Raw genomic sequence first — 14314 nt, forward strand, 5'->3', positions numbered from 1 at the left:
ATGAGGGAGTAGTAGCAGCTGTAGAAAGGGTTCTGTCTCCCCCACAATCCTTTTCTCAGCAGGCTCCCCCAAGAAAGAACAACTGGGTCCTTGCATCTTGTGGCAGTTGGTGTGCACAGCACTGAGTCAGTCTGAGCTGAAGCCAGCCCAGCCTCCTCTCATGGGCAGCACCCCTCTGTGCTGAGATCCTGAAGTGGTGGCTGTGTGAGGTGAGTAACGGATTGCAGGGCATGGAGTTAGGGATATTTGAATGTTGCCCTGTCACCTGAGCTCAGGCCCCATGTTAGGCTTCGGGGCATGACCCCTACTTTCTGAGGTGTTCAGTCTGTTAGGGCTGTCCTTCGTCTCTTGGTTCCTCCATCTCTAACATCAGAATGACAGCCTTGACCTACATTTTGAGGTGAGGAGGAGAAACAACATAGCAGTCATTGCCAAGTCCTTTGCAAATGTCAAGCACCATCTAAGAGCATCAGTGTGACACAGAAAATGCTTCCCATCAAGCTGTCATTTTTTTTCCTCCTTTCCTGATATCAAAGTGGCATTTCAGCCACATGTCACAAATCCTCCAATCAGCTCCCATGCTTTCCACTGCCCCATAATCTTAATGTTGTCTTCATATTCAAATATATTCCCAACCCACTCTTCTTTGCTTCTGGGACTGGCAGGCTCAGCTAGAATTTTGTGGAACCTTCTCTCCACCTTCCCACCTAAGCAGGTGGCAAAGGCATACTCCCTCCTCCAGCTCTCCAGCACGAGTCTGTGGTGTGCATTCCTTTTTTATTTTTCTCTCATTATAAGTCACCCTTAAAGAGATCCTAGACTATTTCTCTGCTCAGGTAAACTAGATTATCAAAGGCAAGTCTTTACTCTTATAGGTCTCCACTGTTCCTTACAAGTGACCAACAGTTCCCCAGCAGCTTTGCACATAGGACCTGTCTCTTCCTCTGTGCAAGCCTGTCATCTGCCCTTCTATCTGCCTCCCAAGCAATCTCAGTAGCTTCTGCTAGTGCCTTCCCTACCTGCTCTTCTATAGTAGTCTGCAGCCTAGACACCTATTTAAGACTCGATGGCCCTGCATCTCTCTGTCTAGTGCACTCACTGTCTTACCCACTGTCAGCTGCTTTTAGGCATCTCTCCTGTTGCCCAAGTCAACATCCTTCACTGCCAAAGAATTTGAAGAAGACAACCCAACAAAGAATATGCAACCCAATTCGCTTTCATGCTGAACATACCTTGGGCCTAGAGGCCAGTAGAGCTGCATCTCAGCAGCAGGTGTTTGTGTGATACCTTCTCATGAAAGGGAAGCACCAGAGTGTTGCGATGGACTGGAAGGGATGAAATTACAGTCCCGCTGATACTGATGCATTCAACTTTCTAGAGATGGTTGGATCCAGGATCCTCTATAGACTTTGACTGACAGAAGGTAACTAGAACTGACGAAACTAAGAAGTGTGTCTCAGAATCTCTCCTGGGTTTTCTGTGCCAGCGCCAAAAATACATTTTATTTACTATTTACTGTTGTCAGCCCTGAGCTAGGCACTCTACAAAAAGTGGGCATTTTCTCAACTAGTTTCTATTTCTGCTTCTGAAGCTACAAGTGATTCAAGTTTAACTTAGGGTTTTTTTTTTAATCGTTGTCAATGTAGAGGTTGGGAGGAGATCACTAACTCTAGAGCTAGAAGAACACTGCTGTTTGGGGATGAAAGACATTTCCTGAAGTTTCCCAGCCTCCAGTGTTACTCTCAGGACTCACCCAATCACATCCCTGCCTAAACTCACCCTCACTCACCATTCCTTATCCCTTCAGTCTCTCTCTCTGTCTCTCTCTCTGTCTCTGTCTCTCTCTCTGTCTCTCTCTCTCTCTCTCTCTCTCTCTCTCTCTCTCACGCACACACACACACACACACACAATCATATTTATAAGCGCAGCCTAAACACAGCTAAATACCCGTATTCATATTTTCATTATGATACATATACACCTTACACCCCACTTGAAGCCTCCCACCCACTCATACCTTTGTACTTTCTTAACGTTTTCACACACTTTTATATTTACTTACATTATAGAGGATCTAATGGAAGTCAGTAATATAATAACATACACCCTTACTTACTAACACACCTATTTAATCACTCTGTGCTCAGACGTACCCTAACTTTCCCCATGCCGAACTCAAACTTCTTCCCATGTCACAGCCATATACAATGCACCACTTTTGTATACTCTGGTATGTTTGCACTGGTAGTATAATTTTCCTCACAGTCACACATGACTCGGGGGCATACAGGTGTACACACATACTCATATCATGTATATAGGTGATAGCAATAGAAACACTATCTCGCCCACTTACCCTATATTTTTGAACTATTACACTCTCCTGCACTATTTTACGTTCACTCACATGCACAGCACTAAAGCCATCCTTTCTCCCGCATCATATTCTCAGAGAATCTCACTTAGCCATAGAGGCACGTATTTTGATACACATTGACATTCATGAACTTTCTTTTCATAGTAATACCTAGTCATCGCATTCAATACTACAGCTTCAGACACACCATCTGAAACACTGTGATACACACATTTTCAGAAACATGGTCATTTTCACCTGCTGTCGGCATTTTTCCTTTTGCGCAATCACTTATACATAGCTATGTTCACAGAGACACGCTTTGGCATGTACATATTCTCATTCATTACTCATTTAAAATTCATAAATACAGCCACCCTTAATGCATAGCCGTATTCACATACTTACACCCATGAATCTCTAAATCGGCACTCTCACTTTCAGAACTGTACACTGCAAATTGTTTATTCCCACTCATTCTTAGGGAACACATACTAACCCTTCCTTACGCTCTTATATGTACACCCTCGTACATGCCATCCTGATTCATACCATCACACATTTTCACACAAACACTGTTTAACTTACAACAGATTAGTATTTGTACATATTCCCACTCTTTTATTCTCTTACAGATACATCCTCACATTGTTACATACATTTATGCAAATGTACACAGAGTGACATGTACACTGTTTATAATCACTAATGTGCATTTTACTTGTATATACCACAATGGCATACATAATTTACATTGCAATAGTCAATTCACATAAATACTTACATGCAGTCACACAGGTGGTTGCTAACACCACATATGATAGCGTTATTGATATTTACATTCATTCATGTATTCACTGTACAAGAAACTCACTTACTTTGATTAATAGACCTACTCATATTGACCCATATCCCTGTGCCGTCACATACTCTCCTGCAAACAATCCCACACCTTCAGCTCCTCACATGGGTGCACTGATCATGTACATCTTCACATTGGCACTGACCTACACTCCTTCTGCAGTATAAGTACACTAACTAGCATTTATCCACATTGATTCACATACACTGATAGTGACCCACACTCACATGCAACTTCATATGTACTTTTCTGAAAGTCTTTATATGTGTTCACAAACTGACATTTTTGTATTTCTACACTTTCTCAATGATGTATACTCTAAGAGAATACTAACCAATCCCATGTAGCAGTGGTGGCATTTGCATGGTGTGATTATTTCCTAGAAGTTCATGCCTTAACTTGTTATCTCCTTTCCTCAGGGGAGGGTAAGAGAGGAATCTAATTCCTTAATGCTGTACCATGAATAATAGCACATGTATGGTTTTATGTTTATGACATAAAATTGTTGTTGGCTATAGCACATGAAAAGGGAAGATCTGCTCCACTTAGGCCTCACAGATCTACCCACATATATTAATACTCTGTTAACTTGGAACACAATATTCAACAAAGAGAAATAAGGCAATTCTCCTTTTAAGAAGCGCCCCACACACACACGCAGGTACATGTCTCATTTTTTCCTTGAGCACCCCTCTTTTGATTAACCCCTGTGCTTATAGTGTATGTTAAAAATGCATTTTCATAACCTCAACCTCTGCTTTATTAAAGAAAGGAAGAAAGGGAAAGAAAGAGTTAATATGCTAGCTGGATGATAAAATACATTTTTTACTGTGAGCGTGTTCACACATATGTAGACCCCACTGAAATTTCAACAGCTGTTACTAACGAGTCTCAGAGGAGGTTGCTCTGTAGGCATAGGTAAAGAGAAGCTGGTGGAAGTTCTTTACACTCCAGCCAGACTGCAGATCTTCCTATAAGAGCGTCAAAAGTAGCACAGGCCCAGGGGTGAGCCAGTGAGACATGAACTTGGATCTAGAGATTTACAAACATGAGAACACCCCCACAATAATCTTTTTAGTTCTTGGCTTCCTCCACTGGGGTCTTTTTGTACCACAGCTTGATATGGTATGGAACACAAGTGAGTGTGACATAATGTCCGTGTGGCATGCCATGAAGAAAAGTCTCCATTCAGAAACATCATTCAACCATTTGACTCCATCATTAGGTTGAAAATGCCTTGGATAGCAGTAACTCTATCATAGTACTTTAAAAAAAAATCTCTCCTGCCAGAAGGCTAGGCCACCAAGAACTACTTCTGTGACCCAATTAAGGAACTAAAAGGAAAAGGTAGGCGGTGGTATATTATCAGTACATACCCAGTCTTTCCCTCTTCCTCATCTTAGAATTCTAATGGCTGACCAGATCAGAAGATTCTTCTATAGGTTCTACATGGTGTCAGGCCCAGAGAGAGATTCAAATGGGTGAAAGACACATACTGTGCCTTTGAGGTTTTTTTTTTTTTTTTCAATTTGTGCATGAAAAGATAAAGCTCATGAAAGAGTCATAAAAAAGCAAGTCTTGAAGCTTGGCATCAGAGCTATCTTTATTGTATCATCCAGTGGTCTGTAGACTGTAAAGGACTTAAAGGCCCAGAAATGGTTGGGAACTTCAGGCAAGAGTTAAGGAAGCCACTTGCCAAAGTAAACTTTCTCATAGACATCTTGCTCAACACTAGGCTGTACCATCTTTCCACTGTATAATAGAGTCCTCTGTCACTGGGCCTAAGGTAGAGAAAGAGCTACAAACCTTAATGAGATCATTGTACTTTATCAAGATTAAGCTGCCACCTCCTTTTTGGAGACAGCTTTTGAAAAACAGCCTGGCAAGTTAACCTTTGATAGTTCATTGTTGATATCTAAAACTCACCATAGGCAATTTGTACAATTTATGGGGTGAGCTGAAGTTTTAAGCAGGAAAACTATGTACCAGCCTGGATTCACATCAATTTAATGAAAATTGTTTAGTGAGAAGATCGACTCTCCAGAACCTATGTGTTATTTTATGCCTTTGGAAATCCTTATAATGTGTTTCTCGATTATAAATAAAGCATTAGAAGAATCAACTTAGGAGTCAGTAAGACCAGCACCTGAATCCTTGGTTAGCCACTTTCTAGCTGTGTAACCTGGTGTGAGTATTAACCTCTCATAAGAGTCGGTGTATTTATCTGTAAAATCAATTTCGTATGAGGATGAAATAAGATGTTTTCAGAAAACAGTTCAATAGCTGCCCAATAGTAAACGTGCAAGTGGTAGATGCTATTATTATCTTTCCACTACCTTTGAAAGGCACCATCAAAGGGAGAGAGCTCCCAGACAGCAGAGAAATGGTGTGGAGCCCAAACCTTTGCAGCCAAAGGCTGATGTTCACTGGGCTCCCTTGGCTTATTTTGAATTTCTTATTTCAGCTTAGCCAAAAGCTAGCTGTCAGTGGTATGCCTACTCAAGGAGACAATTCAAAAATATGACTACCCTTTAGCTTTCTCAATCCCTGCATCACTAAGGCATGTTTATCTTGCCACCTCGTCAGCGTTTCTTCTTCACTTACATGTAATAAAGTGATATAAATGCTGTCAACCATTCAAGGATGGTACCTTCATTTACTGCTCCAGGAAGTTGGGGAGGGAGCATGGAAGAAACTCCTAATGCTAGAAGGTCAGCAGTCAGCACACTTCTGGCCCAGCCCAGACTCTAATGTTGAATGTCTCCTTTGTAGATAGATTGTTTGCTCTTTTCCAAGAATTGGTCTCAGATCCCACAGTGGAAGCACAGTTCACTTACTTTGAAACTGTAAGGCATTCAGGAGCAAGCAAAGAGTGATGAGCTGAGACTAAACAAATCTTTGAAACTTTGTGTGGCTGAAGAGCTATAAAGAAGAGCATAGAGACTTGACACAGCTCGGTGGCAGGGTGCTTGCCTAGTGGATATGAATTCCTGGATTGATTCCCCCAGTGTGTACAAGAAAGACCACAAAATAAAAACCAGAAAGTAGGCTTCAGAGTCACAGACATGACATTGTAAAGTCTTCATCTTTAGTTTACCGGATGATGGGGCTTGGGCAAATGACTTAGTGTTTCTGAATGTCAATTTCTTCATTTTTCAGATAGAAATAATACTAAAGCCTCATAGATACATGTTATGTGAACTTTTAAGTACCTAGGATATGATAAGATCTCGGTGAATAATAACAGTTGTATTTATAGCTTGTGAATTATGCAGCAGTAATGATAAGCATTTTATTAGTTGGACATCTTTTGTTATTTTGAAGCACAGTCCACATGTAGAATATTGAATCTTCACATGCATTGATGAGGCGGCCCCATTTTCCATATAAAAAGTAGCTACAGAACTGCCAAGCAATGTACAGAACACTACCAGTAGTGCAGGCCAAACAGGCTCTAGGCCAGCAGGAATATTTGCATTTTCACGTGAAAAGTCTTAAGGAGCTATAGCGACAAAATGGGAGCTACTTGAGCAGAAACTATTTCCTTCCTATGGGAAAAAATATCTAAAGGTGAGCTATGATTTTTCTGAAACCTACTGTATTTCACAGTGGATGAAACCCTCTGTGTATCTTACACAATGCCCAGCAAAACACAAGATTGTTATCAATGTGCAATGTGACATCATTATAGTATTCTTGAGAACAGAGCAGAGTATCAATAGCTACAATGGTAACAGCCATAACCAAGACGAATACTTCTTGACATGTAATCTGTGGTATGTCTCATGTTGGTCCAGTAACAACAGACTGTAGAGTATTAGTATTCTCAAAATATATAAGTGTATCAAAGACCTGTGGTAGTGCTTGGACATTTTGTTTCTAATGTGCAAATAACAAGAGAGCAAGCTAGACTGACTTTGCAGAAAGGCTATTTCTGACCTGTCTGTAACTTTGCATTATGATCAATACATTCAACTTGAAACATTCTCGTCTTAATTTCTTTAACCTCATACAATTCAGCTCTCTGACCTTTCTTGATAATCCCTGTCTTCTCTCCCTGTTCCAGATCCTCAACATTGATGTGCCCCAGAGGTCCTCTCTTTTCTATTACTTTATGGACTTTCTGGGCGGTTACATATTTCTTCATACTGATGGCCTCCAAGTTAAAATCTTGAGTCCATATGTCCAGCTGTTTTGCATTAATTCCACAAGCCAAACCAATGTGTCATAACTATACTTCCATTGTTGTTATCGTTTTAATGTTATCTCTACTGAGAAGAAATGCAACCAAAGCTATATATTTTTTCTATTATGTATGAACTGCAGTTTGCTTCAACATTTTCTTGCTTGTGATTTAAGAGCAAGATGCATAAACATTTGTCTTGCTTCCCCATAGACATTTCCAGACTCACTTTTACTGAGATTTCCAATGTGTCACTCTTCTTCCCCTCCTATCATGCATTTGAGATGTTTGTAAGTGTTTTGTCTTTCCAGAATTACTGCCTTTCTCAGAAGATCCTATGTTCAAATTTAGATGCATTTGCTGGAGCAAAACTTGAATATTATTTCTTGTTCTTCAGAGTACAGCTAATGCTGGCAGCCCAGTGTGTGCTATGCAGAGGAACACTAGTGTAATCACATGTGGTATCCTCATGCAAAATTCAGTATTTTATTTCACATCACATAAGATGGTTGATTTATTCTCATTTCACAAATCTGAAAAAAAAAAACATAGTTTTTGTTGAAATCTTCAGCACAACCTTATGCTATAAAACAAGAAGACCTCCCATGTTCCTTTGTATCCATGTATCCTGGGATAGTAATATATATCCATTCAGGTTTCATTTGGGAAATTAGAATATTGGTGTCATAGGGATATAGAAAAGACTATGATTTCTTTTAAAAACAATATCTAATGTTTATATCACTCCAGATTCAGCTGGTGTGATATAAATTGTTCAATTTACAAAATAGGTGCCATATCTCTTGAAATCTCTTGCTTCCTGCCTTCCTTTTTCTGTATTACCTGTGTTTGTTATACCTTGACTCGCTATCATAATATCATACCTCAAAAGTTATTCTATTTTTACTATTTGAAAATTTTAAAAAGTTCTGTCTTCAATTGGATATCTACCACATTGGCACCTATGGATTAGTTCTAAAATACAAGCTAATCATGCTGTTCCACTACTTGAAATATCTTTGTGTAGGCAGAAAGAATCCAAACCATTCTGGGCGTGTTAGTGCACACCTTTAATCCCAGGACTCTGGGAAGCAGAGGCAGGTGGATCTCTGTGGGTTTGAGGCCAGCCTGGTCTACAAAGTGAGTCCTGGACAGCCTGTCTCAAAAAATCAACACCCTCACTGCAAAAATAAAAGAAGTCAAACCAAAAAGAAAGGCATATAAGAGCTTTCTTATTTCGCCTTTACATACTTTATGTTTCCCTTTCTTTCTCTGATCTCCTTTGGACATTAACAAGTACAGTTCTTTATGCTTGGAAATGCCTTTCCTATGATCTGGTTATTTGTTCTCCCTAATTCAATTCAAATATACTTCCTCTGTGAAGCTTCTTTCTTCAGCCCCCTCCTTCAATAACAATGTTTTCATCTTTGAACTTAGGAGATGTGACTGTCCTTTTAAGTTTCTTCAAGGTGGCAGTGCTGCTCCTTGTTCATCTGGACACTATTAGTTAACCATTTTTTTTCTGTCCTTCCTGAGTATCTTCTGTATGGCTGGGCATAGAGCAGACATGGTGGAAATGCCGAATGAATTAACGGATCTGCGAACATTTAATGAGTCCTTGGCATTGAAGAATAATCCACAAGTAGAGCTGAAATCAATTTGTTTTCTCTCCTTCAAGATAATTTTTTTTTCAGGCTTATAAAAAGATCTACAAGGAAGCCATGCAAGATAATACAATTTAGTTTTTAAAGGCAACACAAAATAATAGTTTATTTTCCCAAGTATTGTTACTAATGTTTTCCTAGATGTTTGCTCATTCATATAGAGGTATCCAGTACTAAAATGTTTTTGTTTTGTTTTTTTTGTAAGACCCCACTGGTTTCTTCTTTTGTAACTTATCTGGAACCAGAATTCTAGCTCTTAGACTTGCAAATACTGCTTTCTACACAGTTTTGATATCTCTTCTTTCTCATGCAGCACCAATATCATTCAGCTCAGTAGAAACAAATACCCAAAACAGATAAAATAAGAAAATAAGCTAATGCACTCAGAGTAGTCATATGTTAGAATATATGATTGAATAATATAACAACATGTTGATTCCTACTTTCCAAAATCTGTTGAACTCTTGTACACTTGTCATACTCTATTCACCCTCTTGGCTCCTTTGGGAACATTAACGATGATTTCTATATTTCCTTCCTTCCGAAGCGTCTTTTAAGTATGTGGGTTGCAGCACATTGTATTACTCCTGTCTAACTTCCCTGAAGACAAGAACCAGTTTTGATCCATGTCTGTTCTCCCTAGATCCAATGCTATACCATACACATGGGAAGGTTGGTGGCATGGATGGGGGTATAAATGTAGGCTGTGTGGTTTTTTTTAAAACAACATCTACTACTTGGATACCATTATTTTCTTGGTAGTTATATTGTTGTCTATACATTTGGTATATATTTAAGGATAACATGCAGCCACTGTTTGAGCCTTCCAACCTTACTCTGGGCTATGTATTTATTTATGCTGATCACATAGCATGATACTTGGAACACAGCACTGATAAAGATTTGTTAAATAAATGAGAGTGTACACAAATGGGTTGCTTATGGAGTCCTTCATAGTAAAGTCATAATGTTCAGTTCCTCAAAGGGTAGTAAGTTTGGTTTTGTCCCAAGTTTTTTGAAATGAAGTCACCCTCAGATTAACAAAGATAAAGCACTAACTGGTGCATTTTTCTGTTAAAGGAAATGGTTTAAGATTCTTTTCTTGATAAGATCCTGATTAAGCTATGCAGATAAACAGATGGGACATTCCTAGGTGATCTTCCCAAAGCTATCAGCCTAGCCAATGGTTTTTTGACAAAATTTTGAGTGATCTGTCATAGGGAAGTTGCTAGGCTCACTTTCCAAGGAGCTAGGATATTCTAAGACAAACATCATATCATATAGCTGTGTATATTTATTGTGAAAAACCAGACTCCCTCTCCTTATCCCCAATTCATTTGTCACAGTAACATCTAAGCTATAGCTGCTGGTCCAGAGGACTAATCTGGAAAATCATTCTTGGTTCTTCCTCAGGCCTGGTTGCTTCTTCACACCACATTCTGCTTCTGTTTGTTTCCTCTACAGTTTTTCTCACCTGAACCCATTTCTTTTCTACTTTGAGATGCATGCTTGGACTTTTTAACTTCAGCTTGGGGGCTTGTCAGGGTCCTAGAAAAGCACATAACAGTCTCCACTTTCTATGTCTGTGAACACTGGAGAAGCAAAGCTGATTGGGTGCTGCAGTAAGGATCTGCTCTAGCAGGAGCCAGTCACAGTTCCTATCTTTGTAATCAAGTAGTAGAACGACGAACAGCAAGGAGACAACAGCATTTGTTTGATGTGACAGTTTGCTCTTGAAGAGCCTGTGTACATTAGTAACCAGATGGCTATAGGGAGTGCAACATAATTGTGAAGTCACCACGCAGATTAGGGTGTTTGTTTCTATACAACTTTTTGTGGCTTATCATCCTTTCTGAAGCCCATGGCTATTTTCCTTTGTGTTACTTCTATAAGGTTGAGACATGATCTCATGTAGTCTTGGTTGGTCTTGAAGTCTTTTTACTCCTGCTTCTTAAGTGCGGGGATTACATAAATACAACACTATGCCAGGCTTGGCTAGTTTTCTTTTTTTTTTTTTTAAGGAAACCACTTGAGATTGGAGGTGGTAGTTGGAGGAGGGCAGCAAAGATGGAGAATTTCTAACAAGGGCTGTACCAAGTAGATGTTTATATTTGACTATTTTTGAAGTAGGATAGATGAAAAGCAAGTTTTCTCACCTTCCATTCTTCCTCTGGTATTTTAGGAAAACTCTTTTTTAATGTTTTCATTTTAGTTTTATGTTATTTGTATCTGTATTTGACCTGCTGGATCCCCTAGAATTGGATTATGGGTGATTGTCACCATGGATGTGAGGACTGAGCATTGAACCACAGTCCTCTACAAGTACAGCAAGTGTTTTTTTTTTTAATTTTTTATTAATTTATTCTTGTTACATCTCAACGGTTATTCCATCCCTTGTATCCTCCCATTCTTCCCTCCTTCCCATTTTCCCTCTTATTCCCCTCCCCTATGACTGTTCCTGAGGGGGATTTCCTCCCCCTGTGTATGCTCATAGGGTATCAAGTCTCTTCTTGGTAACCTGCTATCCTTCCTCTGAGTGCCACCAGGTCTTAACTATTGAGTGACCTCTCCAGCTGGAGCCTTTTTTAAAAAAATAGACATTATTTCATATTGCCCAATGTCTCTCAAACAAGCTTCTGAAACACTTGCACAGCCTTTTAAAATTGTGGACATTTAAATTTTAATTCAAAAGCAAAAGCTGGGGAAGAGTTGCTATGCTTTAGGCTAGCTCAGACTTTTTAACTCCAGATCAGATAGGAACTCACTTTTGGCTGACCAGTGAACTGTGCTAAGTTGATGTAAGTTCTTGGTTTAAAAACAATACCAGGTCTCAACTGCCCTCTTGTAGTTCTCTTCAGGCATGCATGGACAGCTACCTTACCGGGAGCCATTCTGGGTCCAGGGAAATTAGGGACACAACAAGGAGCTCTGATAATGAGCCATGAGTCAGAGGTTGAAAGCAGCATTCAGCCATCTCAATGCCAATGCAAAGAGCCCTGGGAAATGCAGCAATTGAAATTCTGAGCTTAAATTTAAGGGAATGTGTTGCTGTTTCACTGCAGTGGATAATTATAATCCATGCATAGTAAGAGGAAGCAGCTAGAACGCAGGAGACCCAAGACTTTGCCTCACCACACCCTGCTCCCTAGGGCTATTAGTGTGCATCTAATTTGTTCCATCTGAATGTTTCCAAGGATATTACACTTTCTATTTGAGAACCCTGAAATGTTTTATTACTGGACCCTGCTTTCTTTTTATTTTCCCTACCTATTCCTTTGAGGTATCTCTGAGTGTAATTATTTCTGTTCTTTCACGCTTAAAAATATCTCTGCCTTTGTACTTTATGCATCTTACTTTGTCTTAAAGAGCTGAAGCCTGAAATGATGCATTAGTCTGTAAACATAAATACACATCAGACAATCATTAGCAACTTCTTGGCATTGGCTCATGCAGCATATACAATAAAGTATGGTGCTGCATATATTTAGAAGCTTAAGTAGTCATTTGAAAAAGAGCTATTTGTCCCTTGCTATATATGCAGAATATGAGGTCCAGGTGCTGGGAGTATACCTATTGACTTTTTTTTTTCAAAACCTGACACTGAAATCTGTAACTATAATCTGCTGATTTCTTGGACTCAATGCCAGGTTCCTGCTACAAACAATGGAAGTCTCTCATAAGAACATTAGCAGAGGACAGGGCTACTATACAACTGACCTCATTTGCGTGAGTGAATGAAAGAGAACATGACTGTGTTCTGTGTGAGCGTGCTTGTATGTATGTCATCAGTGAGCTATCTCTTGCATAATCTAAGATTGAAACTAGACAGCTGTAAAAAGACCCAGTGCCTCCCTTGCTCGTCCGACTGCTTTTGCAAACCTGCTGCCTGACAAGTAGCTAGGCTCCTCCCGATCAAGTGATATTACAAATGGCTTCCCTCCATTATCCACTGTAATGGTATCTCCCTGGCAAGGCTCTCTGAAACAGCACACCCCTGTCTCTGATAGCAGAGTTCTCTTGGTGAGTGCTCCCAGAAGAGGCAAGCTCCAAAACAAGGCCGTCTAAGAACTGGTACAATCAGTCAACAAAACCTTTTGGAGTTCTATCAATAAATTGAATAGCCGTGGGCCTTTGCATGGGAAAAGCAAATGAACTCAGTAAGTACCAGCCTGAAGTGAATTGATATGAAAAGGCTATGCTTGTTCTTTTACAATTTCAAGAGGTTAAAAATCTGTATATGAAAAGTGTGCACCTTTCTGTTTTCTTGAATATATATTGTATTGTTATAGGGTGTTGTTGAAAGGGGAATTGGCAAGAACTTGGGGGTTTAAGATATCCTAGACTTGTTGCTTTAGCTTCTTTTGTCACTTAATCTATACTCTGTACACTCTGCATGGAAGACGTAGAGATGATACTGCCTTCCTGGCTGTGTTGATGTGAGGCCTAAACCAAAGCAGAGCAAGGAAGTTAATTTTTTTTTTTTTTTAGAAATTACAAACTTATATATCTTAAAAATGAGATGTTGTTAGCCAGAAACTAGCTGCCTTCTAAATGATGCCCACTGGCCTTGCAGTTAGACTAGTGCTAGTATTTGCAAGCATGCCATTCTTGGCTCAGACTTTCTGCAAGTAGCAATGTAGACTTATGTAACATTATGAAAACCTACTCAAAGCTGAAACCAATGCCTAGAATGTATAGTGCTCTGTTTAATGATCTCAAATACAATGTCTGTTGAGAATACACTGTACTAGTTAATATGAATGTATGCACTTGTGAGGGCGATGCTCCTGACCTCATGGAGCTTATGATCTACTGGGAAAGTATGGCATGCGTAGTGGCTCAGTGTAATTTGAGACTAGATGACAGAAATCCTAAAACAGGCCCACAAAGCTGCCTGTAGTTAACAGCTGAGAGTAGTAGTGTGGTTCTCGAATATCTCAGAAACTCAGCTTTGTCTCATTATCTTTCCAATAAAATATCCTCTTTGACATAACATAGTATAAAAACTAATGTCTAAAACATGTCTAGAAGTATTCAGATACAAGTTGCTAGAGAAATGCAAAGTAATATATAATACTTTTTTCATGATACTATTTTGTAACCTTATGGAAAACTACATGGTTTTTCCTTTCTTCTAGTCCTTTCTTTATTTGGTGGTTAGAAGGAAGGAGACAATTTATAAATTATCTACTATATTTTCTCACATTGTCTATCATGAATTTTTGAGGTGGGTAAGTAAATTTGGTAA

At 39.4% G+C, this 14314-nt stretch overlaps 1 protein-coding gene across 1 annotated transcript in view; it reads left to right on the top strand.

The window, feature by feature from the left end:
• The window catches only part of Pak3 (p21 (RAC1) activated kinase 3), a 116800-nt gene that overhangs the window by 6630 nt on the left and 95856 nt on the right, over window positions 1–14314 (top strand). Inside the window, exon 3 of the mRNA XM_051142529.1 lies at window positions 60–209. The gene's annotated coding sequence lies outside the window, so the exon portion shown is untranslated. The remainder of the gene's footprint in view (window positions 1–59; window positions 210–14314) is intronic.

Source organism: Acomys russatus, chromosome X (assembly GCF_903995435.1).
Source record: "Acomys russatus chromosome X, mAcoRus1.1, whole genome shotgun sequence".
Taxonomy (NCBI): Eukaryota; Metazoa; Chordata; class Mammalia; order Rodentia; family Muridae; genus Acomys; species Acomys russatus.